Source organism: Telmatherina bonti (genome assembly GCF_933228915.1).
Source record: "Telmatherina bonti genome assembly, chromosome: 6".
NCBI lineage: Eukaryota > Metazoa > Chordata > Actinopteri > Atheriniformes > Telmatherinidae > Telmatherina > Telmatherina bonti.
Window position 1 is genome coordinate 476,759 of NC_136624.1, and position 15,413 is coordinate 492,171.

Consider the following 15,413-nt stretch of genomic DNA (forward strand, 5'->3'; position numbering starts at 1 on the left):
AAAGTTAGATAAAATTCTTAGCAGGACTTCCTCAAAATGCATGGCAAAGCAAATGACAGAAATGACCCCGAAAATGACAACTTTTTCAAAATGGCTGACTTCCTGTTGGATTTAGGCCATATGTCCAAGAGACGTTTTTCAAGGTACTGGGAGGGTCTACAAGTTTCCCGAATCATATCCATGTCAGTCAATACAGTGGGCGGGGCTGATTGATTGAAATATTGTAGGGGGCGCTATGGAGCCATTTACGATCTTCTCCACTATATTGTAATTTTACTCTATTAAGGACATAACTGTCATGACTCATGGCAAGTATGGTGAAGATCAACAATTTCACGGCTTTGTCACAGGTACTTCCTGGTTCATGATATCAGACACTTGTTGTTGCCAAGGGGTGGGGCTAATTCAGTCATATTATTGCATTGTAGATTTTGTTCATCATAGGACTGGCATCAAATGTGTCGATTCCTGTGCTGATATGTTGTTTTATGTGGGAGTTTTAGCAATAAGTCTTTGTTAATAAGACATAAAACTTTGAGGGCCCGCCCCTCCTAAACTAAATCTTCTATTAGAAGAAATAACACAACTTTAAATCACACATGCCTCCTGAGCATCCTGTGCTCTGTGGGTGTCAGTTGGACAATATCCCTAGGAGGAGTTGTTTAAAATGCATGGCAAAGAAATGACCCCAAAAATGGCACCTTTTTCAAAATGGCCGACTTCCTGTTGGATGTGGCCCATATGTCCAAGAGACTTTTTTGAAGGTACTGGAAGGTTCTCCAACTGTGCTGAATTTTATTCATGTCGGTCCATGTAGTGGGCGGGGCTGATTGATTGAAATTTTGTAGGGGGCGCTATGGAGACATGCTCCATTTATTCCATAATGTTTCAATGGGGCTTAGTTCAGGGCCTTACTGTCATCAGTCATGGCAAGTTTGGTGGCGGTCCAAGGTTCCATGGCTTGGTCACAGGTACTTCCTGTTTCATGGCGTTGGACCGCCATTCGCCATGTCCTGTTTAGCGTAGCAACTTGAGGTTTTTATTGTGGCATCATGAAAGGGTTTGACATGTTTTGGAGGAGGCTCAAGTGTTTTGGACCATTTGCTTAGAAGCATGACCCTCAAACGTGGAAAAAACCACTTCCTGTTGTAAGTGGGCGGAGCTTAGGTCTACACCAGCAATGGTCACATTAATCTGTTCAGGACTGATCCCTTATTAATGCCTATAAGTTTTAGGGTGATCAGATCAAAATTGACAATTTTATAGTGATTTATGATGCCACGCCGTCGCACGGAACTTTGCCATGGCGTCACGGGCACGCCGTGCAGTGTAGAGCAACGTCCTTTACCAGATCTCTTCACCAACATGTTTTGTGATGCCTGAGTGAATTTGGGCCATGTGGTGTCTACCAAGCCAGAGTTATGGGTGTGTGAGCAAAAAACAACACTTTTGACCTCCAGGGGGCGTGGCTATTTCATAATCAAAATATTGACATATAGAACTCTGTAGGAGGGGACTGCCATCATATCTAGCAAATTTGGTGCAGAAATGTTGCTTTATGTGGGAGTTATATCCGTTTAATTTTTCCTGGCGAGACATCAAACTTTGAGGCCCCGCCCCTCGTAAACTAAGTCTCCTATTAGAAGAAATAACACAACATTTAATCACACATGCCTCCTGAACATCCTCAGCAATTTGTGGCTCAGTGGGATAAAAGCTCTAGGACGAGTTCGTTAAAATGCGAGGTGCTAAAACGCCAAAATATTGACTTTGACCTAAAATGGCCGCCTTCCTGTCGACATTTCACCATGACATTAAGAGGATTTTTTGTTCGCCCTAGCATGTAGATCATGTGTATGAATTTTCATAAAGATTAACGACATGCACTGGCGGGGCACCTAAAATAGGTGGCGCTCTCATTCAGTTTCACCCAAACATTCTGGAGCACCTCAAAATATCAAATTTTTCACATTCCCTTGGGGGGGTACGCAAAATTTGGTGAGTTTTTGAGCATGTTCAGGCCTCCAAAAAAGCAATTCATTTATTAGGAGAATAATAATAATAATAATAATTAAAACCGCAGGCGGTGATATAGGCCCTCGCACCATGGCGCCACTCGGCATAATGCCACCGCCTCCCCTGCAAACATCCTTCCCATGCCCCTCTCAACCTAAAGTGCAGCCAGACTGCACTTCAGGCCATTTAGGCCTTATGAACGGTCACTTCCTGTCACCAAGGGGCGGGGCTAACTTATCATCTAATTATTGACATGCAGAAATGTAAAGGATATGACTAGCATCATCTGTAGCAAATTTGGTGCAGGTTGGTTGTTTTTTGTGGGAGTTATGTCAGTTTTCCTTTTAATTGCATCACAGCTGCTTTGCTGCCCTGCCTCTCCTAAACGATATCCCCTATTAAAAGAAATAGCACAACTTTTAATCACACATGCCTCTTGAGCATCCTGACTCATTTGGGTTAAAGTTGGACAAAATTCTTAGAAGGAACTTCTCAAAATGCATGACAAAGAAAATGACAGAAATTGCCCCAAAAATGACACCTTTTTTCAAAATGGCCGACTTCCTGTTGGATTTAGCCCATATATCCAAGAGACTTTTTTGAAGGTACTGGGAGGGTCTATAAGTGTGCTGAATTTTATCCATGTCAGTCAATGTAGTGGGCGGGGCTGATTGATTGAAATATTGTAGGGGGCGCTATGGAGCCATTTACTATCTTTTCCACTATGTTGTAATTTTATTCTATTAAGTACATAACTGTCATGACTCATGGCAAGTATGGTGAAGATCAACAATTTCATGGCTTTGTTACAGGTACTTCCTGGTTCATGATATCAGACACTTGTTGTTGCCAAGGGGCGGGGCTAGTTCATAGTCATGTTATTGCATTGTAGATTTTGTTCATCATGGAACTGGCATCAAATGGGTCGATTCCTGTGCTGATATGTTGTTTTATGTGGGAGTTTTAGCAATAAGTCTTTGTTAATGAGACATCAAACTTTGAGCGCCCGCTCCTCCTAAACTAAATCTTCTATTAGAAGAAATAACACAACTTTAAATCACACATGCCTCCTGAGCATCCTGTGCAAGTTGGGTGTCAGTTGGACAATATCCCTAGGAGGAGTTGTTTAAAATGCATGGCAAAGAAATGACCCCAAAAATGGCACCTTTTTCAAAATGGCCGACTTCCTGTTGGTTTTGGCCCATATGTCCAAGAGACTTTTTTGAAGGTACTGGCAGGTTCTCCAACTGTGCTGAATTTTATCCATGTCGATCAATGTAGTGGGCGGGGCTGATTGATTGAAATATTGTAGGGGGCGCTATGGAGACATGCTCCATTTATTCCATAATGTTTCAATGGGGCTTTGTTCAGGGCCTTACTGTCATCAGTCATGGCAAGTTTGATGGCGGTCCAAGGTTCCATGGCTTGGTCACAGGTACTTCCTGTTTCATGGCGTTGGACCGCCATTCGCCATGTCCCGTTTAGCGTAGCGACTTGAGGTTTTTATTGTGGCATCATGAATGGGTTTGACATGTTTTGGAGGAGTCTCAAGTGTTTGGGACCATTTGCTTAGAAGCATGACCCTCAAACGTGGAAAAAACCACTTCCTGTTGTAAGTGGGCGGGGCTTAGGTCTACACCAGCAATGGTCACATTAATCTGTTCAGGACTGATCCCTTATTAATCCCTATAAGTTTTAGGGTGATCAGATCAAAATTGACAATTTTATAGTGATTTATGATGTCACGCCGCCGCATGGAACTTCGCCATGGCGTCACGGGCACGCCGTGCAGCGTAGAGCAATGTCCTTTACCAGATCTCTTCACCAACATGTTTTGTGATGCCTGAGTGAATTTGGGCCATGTGGTGTCTACCAAGCCAGAGTTATGGGTGTGTGAGCAAAAAACAACACTTTTGACCTCCAGGGGGCGTGGCTATTTCATAATCAAAATATTGACATATAGAACTCTGTAGGAGGGGACTGCCATCATATCTAGCAAATGTGGTGCAGAAATGTTGCTTTATGTGGGAGTTATATCCGTTAAATTTTTCATGGCGAGACATCAAACTTTGAGGCCCCGCCCCTCGTAAACTAAGTCTCCTATTAGAAGAAATAACACAACATTTAATCACACATGCCTCCTGAACATCCTGAGCAATTTGTGGCTCAGTGGGATAAAAGCCCTAGGACGAGTTCGTTAAAATGCGAGGTGCTAAAACGCCAAAATATTGACTTTGACCTAAAATGGCCGCCTTCCTGTCGACATTTCACCATGACATTAAGAGGATTTTTTGTTCGCCCTTGCATGTAGATCATGTGTATGAATTTTCATAAAGATTAACGACATGCAGTGGCGGGGCACCTAAAATAGGTGGCGCTCTCATTCAGTTTCGCCCAAACATTCTGGAGCACCTCAAAATATCAAATTTTTCGCATTCCCTTGGGGGGGTACGCAAAATTTGGTGAGTTTTTGAGCATGTTCAGGCCTCCAAAAAAGCAATTCATTTATTAGGAGAATAATAATAATAATAATAATAATAATAATAATAATAATAAACACTGCAATTACAATAGGCCTTCGCACCGCCAAGGTGCTCGGGCCTAATAAACGCTGCAATTACAATAGGCCTTCGCACTGCCAAGGTGCTCGGGCCTAATAATAATAAACGCTGCAATTACAATAGGCCTTCGCACCGCCAAGGTGCTCGGGCCTAATAATAATAATAATAAACGCTGCAATTACAATAGGCCTTCGCACCGCCAAGGTGCTCGGGCCTAATAATTAAAACCGCAAGCGGTGATATAGGCCCTCGCACCATGGCGCCGCTCGGCATAATGCCACCGCCTCCCCTGCCAACATCCTTCCCATGCCTCTCTCAACCTAAAGTGCAGCCAGACTGCACTTCAGGCCATTTAGGCCTTATGAAGGGTCACTTCCTGTCACCAAGGGGCGGGGCTAATTTATAATCTAATTATTGACATGCACAAATGTGAAGGATATGACTGGCATCATCTGTAGTGAATTTGGTGCAGGTTGGTTGTTTTTTGTGGGAGTTATGTCAGTTTTCCTTTTCGTTGCATCACATCTGCTTTGCTGCCCCGCCTCTCCTAAATGATATCCCCTATCAAAAGAAATAGCACAACTTTTAATCACACATGCCTCTTGAGGATCCTAACTCATTTGGGTTAAAGTTGGACAAAATTCTTAGAAGGAACTTCTCAAAATGCATGACAAAGAAAATGACAGAAATGACCCCAAAAATGACACCTTTTTTAAAATGGCCGACTTCCTGTTTGATTTAGCCCATATGTCCAAGAGACTTTTTTGAAGGTGCTGGAATGGTCTATGAGTGTGCTGAATTTTATCCATGTCAGTCAATGTAGTGGGCGGGGCTGATTGATTGAAATATTGTAGGGGGCGCTATGGAGCCATTTACTATCTTTTCCACTATATTATAATTTTACTCTATTAAGGACATAACTGTCATGACTCATGGCAAGTATGGTGAAGATCAAAGGTTTCATGGCTTTGTTACAGGTACTTCCTGGTTCACGATATCAGACACTTGTTGTTGCCAAGGGGTGGTGCTAGTTCATAGTCATATTATTGCATTGTATATTTTGTTCATCATGGGACTGGCATCAAATGTGGTGATTCCTGTGCTGATATGTTGTTTTATGTGGGAGTTTTATCAATAAGTCTTTGTTAATGAGACATAAAACTTTGAAGGGCCGCCCCTCCTAAACTAAATCTTCTATTAGAAGAAATAACACAACTTTAAATCACACATGCCTCCTGAGCATCCTGTGCAAGTTGGGTGTCAGTTGGACAATATCCCTAGGAGGAGTTGTTTAAAATGCATGGCAAAGAAATGACCCCAAAAATAGCACCTTTTTCAAAATGGCCGACTTCCTGTTGAATTTAGCCCATATGTCCAAGAGACTTTTTTGAAGGTACTGGAACGTTATCCAACTGTGCTGAATTTTATTCATGTCGGTCCATGTAGTGGGCGGGGCTGATTGATTGAAATTTTGTAGGGGGCGCTATGGAGACATGCTCCATTTATTCCATAATGTTTCAATGGGGCTTAGTTCAGGGCCTTACTGTCATCAGTCATGGCAAGTTTGGTGGCGGTCCAAGGTTCCATGGCTTGGTCACAGGTACTTCCTGTTTCATGGCGTTGGACCGCCATTCGCCATGTCCTGTTTAGCGTAGCAACTTGAGGTTTTTATTGTGGCATAATGAAAGGGTTTGACATGTTTTGGAGGAGTCTCAAGTGTTTTGGACCATTTGCTTAGAAGCATGACCCTCGAACGTGGAAAAAAACACTTCCTGTTGTAAGTGGGCGGGGCTTAGGTCTACACCAGCAATGGTCACATTAATCTGTTCAGGACTGATCCCTTATTAATCCCTATAAGTTTTAGGGTGATCAGATCAAAATTGACAATTTTATAGTGATTTATGATGTCACGCCGCCGCATGGAACTTCGCCATGGCGTCACGGGCACGCCGTGCAGCGTAGAGCAACGTCCTTTATAAGATCTCTTCACCAACATGTTTTGTGATGCCTGAGTGAATTTGGGCCATGTGGTGTCCACCAAGCCAGAGTTATGGGTGTGTGAGCAAAAAACAACACTTTTGACCTCTAGGGGGCGTGGCTATTTCATAATCAAAATATTGACATATAGAACTCTGTAGGAGGGGACTGCCATCATATCTAGCAAATTTGGTGCAGAAATGTTGCTTTATGTGGGAGTTATATCTGTTTAATTTTTCCTGGCGAGACATCAAACTTTGAGGCCCCGCCCCTCGTAAACTAAGTCTCCTATTAGAAGAAATAACACAACATTTAATCACACATGCCTCCTGAACATCCTGAGCAATTTGTGGCTCAGTGGGATAAAAGCCCTAGGACGAGTTCGTTAAAATGCGAGGTGCTAAAACGCCAAAATATTGACTTTGACCTAAAATGGCCGCCTTCCTGTCGACATTTCACCATGACATTAAGAGGATTTTTTGTTCGCCCTAGCATGTAGATCATGTGTATGAATTTTCATAAAGATTAACGACATGCAGTGGCGGGGCACCTAAAATAGGTGGCGCTCTCATTCAGTTTTGCCCAAACATTCTGGAGCACCTCAAAATATCAAATTTTTCACATTCCCTTGGGGGGGTACGCAAAATTTGGTGAGTTTTTGAGCATGTTCAGGCCTCCAAAAAAGCAATTCATTTATTAGGAGAATAATAATAATAATTAAAACCGCAAGCGGTGATATAGGCCCTCGCACCATGGCGCCGCTCGGCATAATGCCACCGCCTCCCCTGGCAACATCCTTCCCATGCCTCTCTCAACCTGAAGTGCAGCCAGACTGCACCTCAGGCCATTTAGGCCTTATGAAGAGTCAATTCCTGTCACCAAGGGGCGGGGCTAACTTATAATCTATTTATTGCCATGCACAAATGTGAAGGATATGACTGGCATCATCTGTAGCAAATTTGGTGCAGGTTGGTTGTTTTTTGTGGGAGTTATGTCAGTTTTCCTTTTCGTTGCATCACATCTGCTTTGCTGCCCCGCCTCTCCTAAATGATATCCCCTATTAAAAGAAATAGCACAACTTTTAATCACACATGTCTCTTGAGCATCCTGACTCATTTGGGTTAAAGTTGGATAAAATTCTTGGGAGGAGTTGCTCAAAATGCATGGCAAAGAAAATGACAGAAATGACCCCAAATATGTCACCTTTTTCAAAATGGCTGACTTCCTGTTTGATTTAGCCCATATGTCCAAGAGACTTTTTTGAAGGTACTGGAAGGTTCTAAAACTATGCCGAATCATATCCATGTCAGTCAATGTAGTGGGCGGGGCTGATTGATTGAAATATTGTAGGGGGCGCTATGGAGCCATTTACGATCTTCTCCACTATATTGTAATTTTACTCTATTAAGGACATAACTGTCATGACTCATGGCAAGTATGGTGAAGATCAACATTTTCACGGCTTTGTCACAGGTACTTCCTGGTTCACGATATCAGACACTTGTTGTTGCCAAGGGGTGGGGCTAGTTCAGAGTCATATTATTGCATTGTATATTTTGTTCATCATGGGACTGGCATCAAATGGGTCGATTCCTGTGCTGATATGTTGTTTTATGTGGGAGTTTTAGCAATAAGTCTTTGTTAATAAGACATAAAACTTTGAGGGCCCGCCCCTCCTAAACTAAATCTTCTATTAGAAGAAATAACACAACTTTAAATCACACATGCCTCCTGAGCATCCTGTGCAAGTTGGGTGTCAGTTGGACAATATCCCTAGGAGGAGTTGTTTAAAATGCATGGCAAAGAAATGACCCCAAAAATGGCACCTTTTTCAAAATGGCCGACTTCCTGTTGAATTTAGCCCATATGTCCAAGAGACTTTTTTGAAGGTACTGGAAGCTTCTACAACTGTGCTGAATTTTATTCATGTCGGTCCATGTAGTGGGCGGGGCTGATTGATTGAAATTTTGTAGGGGGCGCTATGGAGACATGCTCCATTTATTCCATAATGTTTCAATGGGGCTTAGTTCAGGGCCTTACTGTCATCAGTCATGGCAAGTATGGTGGCGGTCCAAGGTTCCATGGCTTGGTCACAGGTACTTCCTGTTTCATGGCGTTGGACCGCCATTCGCCATGTCCCGTTTAGCGTAGCGACTTGAGGTTTTTATTGTGGCATCATGAAAGGGTTTGACATGTTTTGGAGGAGTCTCAAGTGTTTGGGACCATTTGCTTAGAAGCATGACCCTCAAACGTGGAAAAAACCACTTCCTGTTGTAAGTGGGCGGAGCTTAGGTCTACACCAGCAATGGTCACATTAATCTGTTCAGGACTGATCCCTTATTAATCCCTATAAGTTTTAGGGTGATCAGATCAAAATTGACAATTTTATAGTGATTTATGATGTCACGCCGCCGCATGGAACTTCGCCATGGCATCACGGGCACGCCGTGCAGCGCAGAGCAACGTCCTTTATCAGATCTCTTCACCAACATGTTTTGTGATGCCTGAGTGAATTTGGGCCATGTGGTGTCCACCAAGCCAGAGTTATGGGTGTGTGAGCAAAAAACAACACTTTTGACCTCCAGGGGGCGTGGCTATTTCATAATCAAAATATTGGCATATAGAACTCTGTAGGAGGGGACTGCCATCATATCTAGCAAATTTGGTGCAGAAATGTTGCTTTATGTGGGAGTTATAGCTGTTTAATTTTTCCTGGCGAGACATCAAACTTTGAGGCCCCGCCCCTCGTAAACTAAGTCTCCTATTAGAAGAAATCACACAACATTTAATCACACATGTCTCCTGAACATCCTGAGCAATTTGTGGCTCAGTGGGATAAAAGCCCTAGGACGAGTTCGTTAAAATGCGAGGTGCTAAAACGCCAAAATATTGACTTTGACCTAAAATGGCCGCCTTCCTGTCGACATTTCACCATGACATTAAGAGGATTTTTTGTTCGCCCTGTCATGTAGATCATGTGTATGAATTTTCATAAAGATTAACGACATGCAGTGGCGGGGCACCTAAAATAGGTGGCGCTCTCATTCAGTTTCGCCCAAACATTCTGGAGCACCTCAAAATATCAAATTTTTTGTATTCCCTTGGGGGGGTACGCAAAATTTGGTGAGTTTTCGAGCACGTTCAGGCCTCCAAAAAAGCACGCGAAGTGTCCGAATAAAAATAATAATAATAAGAAACGCTGCAATTACAATAGGCCTTCGCACCGCCAAGGTGCTCGGGCCTAATAATAATAATAATAAACGCTGCAATTACAATAGGCCTTCGCACCGCCAAGGTGCTCGGGCCTAATTAAAACCGCAAGCGGTGATATAGGCCCTCGCACCATGGCGCCGCTCGGCATAATGCCACCGCCTCCCCTGCCATCATCCTTCCCATGCCTCTCTCAACCTAAAGTGCAGCCAGACTGCACTTCAGGCCATTTAGGCCTTATGAAGGGTCACTTCCTGTCACCAAGGGGCGGGGCTAATTTATAATCTAATTATTGACATGCACAAATGTGAAGAATATGACTGGCATCATCTGTAGTGAATTTGGTGCAGGTTGGTTGTTTTTTGTGGGAGTTATGTCAGTTTTCCTTTTCGTTGCATCACATCTGCTTTGCTGCCCCGCCTCTCCTAAATGATATCCCCTATTAAAAGAAATAGCACAACTTTTAATCACACATGCCTCTTGAGCATTCTAACTCATTTGGGTTAAAGTTGGACAAAATTCTTAGAAGGAACTTCTCAAAATGCATGACAAAGAAAATGACAGAAATGACCCCAAAAATGACACCTTTTTCAAAATGGCCGACTTCCTGTTGGATTTAGCCCATATGTCCAAGAGACTTTTTTGAAGGTGCTGGAATGGTCTATGAGTGTGCTGAATTTTATCCATGTCAGTCAATGTAGTGGGCGGGGCTGATTGATTGAAATATTGTAGGGGGCGCTATGGAGCCATTTACTATCTTTTCCACTATATTATAATTTTACTCTATTAAGGACATAACTGTCATGACTCATGGCAAGTATGGTGAAGATCAAAGGTTTCATGGCTTTGTTACAGGTACTTCCTGGTTCACGATATCAGACACTTGTTGTTGCCAAGGGGTGGTGCTAGTTCATAGTCATATTATTGCATTGTATATTTTGTTCATCATGGGACTGGCATCAAATGTGGTGATTCCTGTGCTGATATGTTGTTTTATGTGGGAGTTTTATCAATAAGTCTTTGTTAATGAGACATAAAACTTTGAAGGGCCGCCCCTCCTAAACTAAATCTTCTATTAGAAGAAATAACACAACTTTAAATCACACATGCCTCCTGAGCATCCTGTGCAAGTTGGGTGTCAGTTGGACAATATCCCTAGGAGGAGTTGTTTAAAATGCATGGCAAAGAAATGACCCCAAAAATGGCACCTTTTTCAAAATGGCCGACTTCCTGTTGAATTTAGCCCATATGTCCAAGAGACTTTTTTGAAGGTACTGGCAGGTTCTCCAACTGTGCTGAATTTTATCCATGTCGATCAATGTAGTGGGCGGGGCTGATTGATTGAAATATTGTAGGGGGCGCTATGGAGACATGCTCCATTTATTCCATAATGTTTCAATGGGGCTTAGTTCAGGGCCTTACTGTCATCAGTCATGGCAAGTATGGTGGCGGTCCAAGGTTCCATGGCTTGGTCACAGGTACTTCCTGTTTCATGGCGTTGGACCGCCATTCGCCATGTCCCGTTTAGCGTAGCGACTTGAGGTTTTTATTGTGGCATCATGAAAGGGTTTGACATGTTTTGGAGGAGGCTCAAGGGTTTTGGACCATTTGCTGAGAAGCATGACCCTCAAACGTGGAAAAAAACACTTCCTGTTGTAAGTGGGCGGGGCTTAGGTCTACACTAGCAATGGTCACATTAATCTGTTCAGGACTGATCCCTTATTAATCCCTATAAGTTTTAGGGTGATCAGATCAAAATTGACAATTTTATAGTGATTTATGATGTCACGCCGCCGCATGGAACTTCGCCATGGCGTCACAGGCACGCCGTGCAGCGTAGAGCAACGTCCTTTACCAGATCTCTTCACCAACATGTTTTGTGATGCCTGAGTGAATTTGGGCCATGTGGTGTCCACCAAGCCAGAGTTATGGGTGTGTGAGCAAAAAACAACACTTTTGACCTCCAGGGGGCGTGGCTATTTCATAATCAAAATATTGACATATAGTACTCTGTAGAAGGGGACTGCCATCATATCTAGAAAATTTGGTGCAGAAATGTTGCTTTATGTGGGAGTTATATCCGTTTAATTTTTCATGGCGAGACATCAAACTTTGAGGCCCCGCCCCTCGTAAACTAAGTCTCCTATTAGAAGAAATAACACAACATTTAATCACACATGCCTCCTGAACATCCTGAGCAATTTGTGGCTCAGTGGGATAAAAGCCCTAGGACGAGTTCGTTAAAATGCGAGGTGCTAAAACGCCAAAATATTGATTTTGACCTAAAATGGCCGCCTTCCTGTCGACATTTCACCATGACATTAAGAGGATTTTTTGTTTGTACTGTCATGTAGATAATGTGTATGAATTTTCATAAAGATTAACGACATGCAGTGGCGGGGCACCTAAAATAGGTGGCGCTCTCGTTCAGTTTCACCCAAACATTCTGGAGCACCTCAAAATATCAAATTTTTCGCATTCCCTTGGGGGGGTACGCAAAATTTGGTGAGTTTTCGAGCACGTTCAGGCCTCCAAAAAAGCACGCGAAGTGTCCGAATAAAAATAATAATAATAATAAACACTGCAATTACAATAGGCCTTCGCACTGCCAAGGTGCTCGGGCCTAATTAAAACCGCAAGCGGTGATATAGGCCCTCGCACCATGGCGCCGCTCGGCATAATGCCACCGCCTCCCCTGCCAACATCCTTCCCATGTCTCTCTCAACCTAAAGTGTAGCCAGACTGCACTTCAGGCCATTTAGGCCTTATTAAGGGTCACTTGCTGTCACCAAGGGGCGGGGCTAACTTATCATCTAATTATTGACATGCACAAATGTGAAGGATATGACTGACATCTGTAGCAAATTTGGTGCAGGTTGGTTGTTTTTTGTGGGAGTTATGTCAGTTTTCCTTTTAATTGCATCACATCTGCTTTGCTGCCCCGCCTCTCCTAAACGATATCCCCTATTAAAAGAAATAACCCAACTTTTAATCACACATGCCTCTTGAGCATCCTGAATCATTTTCGTTAAAGTTAGATAAAATTCTTAGCAGGACTTCCTCAAAATGCATGGCAAAGCAAATGACAGAAATGACCCCGAAAATGGCACCTTTTTCAAAATGGCCGACTTCCTGTTGGATTTAGCCCATATGTCCAAGAGACTTTTTTGAAGGTACTGGAAGGTTCTACAACTGTGCCGAATCATATCCTTGTCAGTCAATGTAGTGGGCGGGGCTGATTGATTGAAATATTGTAGGGGGCGCTATGGAGCCACTTACTATCTTTTCCACTATATTTTAATTTTACTCTATTAAGGGCATAACTTTCATGACTCATGGCAAGTATGGTGAAGATCAACAATTTCGTGGCTTTGTTACAGGTACTTCCTGGTTCATGATATCAGACACTTGTTGTTGCCAAGGGGTGGGGCTAGTTCAGAGTCATATTATTGCATTGCAGATTTTGTTCATCATGGGACTGGCATCAAATGTGGCGATTCCTGTGCTGATATGTTGTTTTATGTGGGAGTTTTAGCAATAAGTCTTTGTTAATGAGACATCAAACTTTGAGGGCCCGCCCCTCCTAAACTAAATCTTCTATTAGAAGAAATAACACAACTTTAAATCACACATGCCTCCTGAGCATCCTGTGCAAGTTGGGTGTCAGTTGGACAGTATCCCTAGGAGGAGTTGTTTAAAATGCATGGCAAAGAAATGACCCCAAAAATGGCACCTTTTTCAAAATGGCCGACTTCCTGTTGAATTTAGCCCATATGTCCAAGAGACTTTTTTGAAGGTACTGGAAGTTTCTCCAACTGTGCTGAATTTTATCCATGTCGGTCCATGTAGTGGGCGGGGCTGATTGATTGAAATTTTGTAGGGGGCGCTATGGAGACATGCTCCATTTATTCCATAATGTTTCAATGGGGCTTAGTTCAGGGCCTTACTGTCATCAGTCACGGCAAGTTTGGTGGCGGTCCAAGGTTCCATGGCTTGGTCACAGGTACTTCCTGTTTCATGGCGTTGGACCGCCATTCGCCATGTCCCGTTTAGCGTAGCGACTTGAGGTTTTTATTGTGGCATCATGAAAGGGTTTGACATGTTTTGGAGGAGTCTCAAGTGTTTGGGACCATTTGCTTAGAAGCATGACCCTCAAACGTGGAAAAAAACACTTCCTGTTGTAAGTGGGCGGAGCTTAGGTCTAGACCAGCAATGGTCACAGTAATCTGTTCAGGATTGATCCCTTATTAATCCCTATAAGTTTTAGGGTGATCAGATCAAAATTGACAATTTTATAGTGATTTATGATGTCACGCCGCCGCATGGAACTTCGCCATGGCGTCACGGGCACGCCGTGCAGCGTAGAGCAACGTCCTTTATCAGATCTCTTCACCAACATGTTTTGTGATGCCTGAGTGAATTTGGGCCATGTGGTGTCCACCAAGCCAGAGTTATGGGTGTGTGAGCAAAAAACAACACTTTTGACCTCCAGGGGGCGTGGCTATTTCATAATCAAAATATTGACATATAGAACTCTGTAGGAGGGGACTGCCATCATATCTAGCAAATTTGGTGCAGAAATGTTGCTTTATGTGGGAGTTATAGCTGTTTAATTTTTCATGGCGAGACATCAAACTTTGAGGTCCCGCCCCTCGTAAACTAAGTCTCCTATTAGAAGAAATAACACAACATTTAATCACACATGCCTCCTGAACATCCTCAGCAATTTGTGGCTCAGTGGGATAAAAGCTCTAGGACGAGTTCGTTAAAATGCGAGGTGCTAAAACGCCAAAATATTGACTTTGACCTAAAATGGCCGCCTTCCTGTTGACATTTCACCATGACATTAAGAGGATTTTTTGTTCGCCCTACCATGTAGATCATGTGTATGAATTTTCATAAAGATTAACAACATGCAGTGGCGGGGCACCTAAAATAGGTGGCGCTCACGTTCAGTTTCGCCCAAACATTCTGGAGCACCTCAAAATATCAAATTTTTCGTATTCCCTTGGGGGGGTACGCAAAATTTGGTGAGTTTTCGAGCACGTTCAGGCCTCCAAAAAAGCACGCGAAGTGTCCGAATAAAAATAATAATAATAATAATAATAATTAAAACCGCAAGCGGTGATATAGGCCCTCGCACCATGGCGCCACTCGGCATAATGCCACCGCCTGCCCTGGCAACATCCTTCCCATGCCTCTCTCAACCTAAAGTGCAGCCAGACTGCACTTCAGGCCATTTAGGCCTTATGAACGGTCACTTCCTGTCACCAAGGGGCGGGGCTAACTTATCATCTAATTATTGACATGCACAAATGTGAAGAATATGACTGGCATCATCTGTAGTGAATTTGGTGCAGTTTGGTTGTTTTTTGTGGGAGTTATGTCAGTTTTCCTTTTCATTGCATCACATCTGCTTTGCTGCCCCACCTCTCCTAAATGATATCCCCTATTAAAGAAAATAGCACAACTTTTAATCACACATGCCTCTTGAGCATCCTGACTCATTTGGGTTAAAGTTGGACTAAATTCTTAGGAGAAGTTCCTCAAAATGCATGGCAAAGAAAATGACAGAAATGACCCCAAAAATGTCACCTTTTTCAACATGGCTGACTTCCTGTTTGATTTAGCCCATATGTCCAAGAGGCT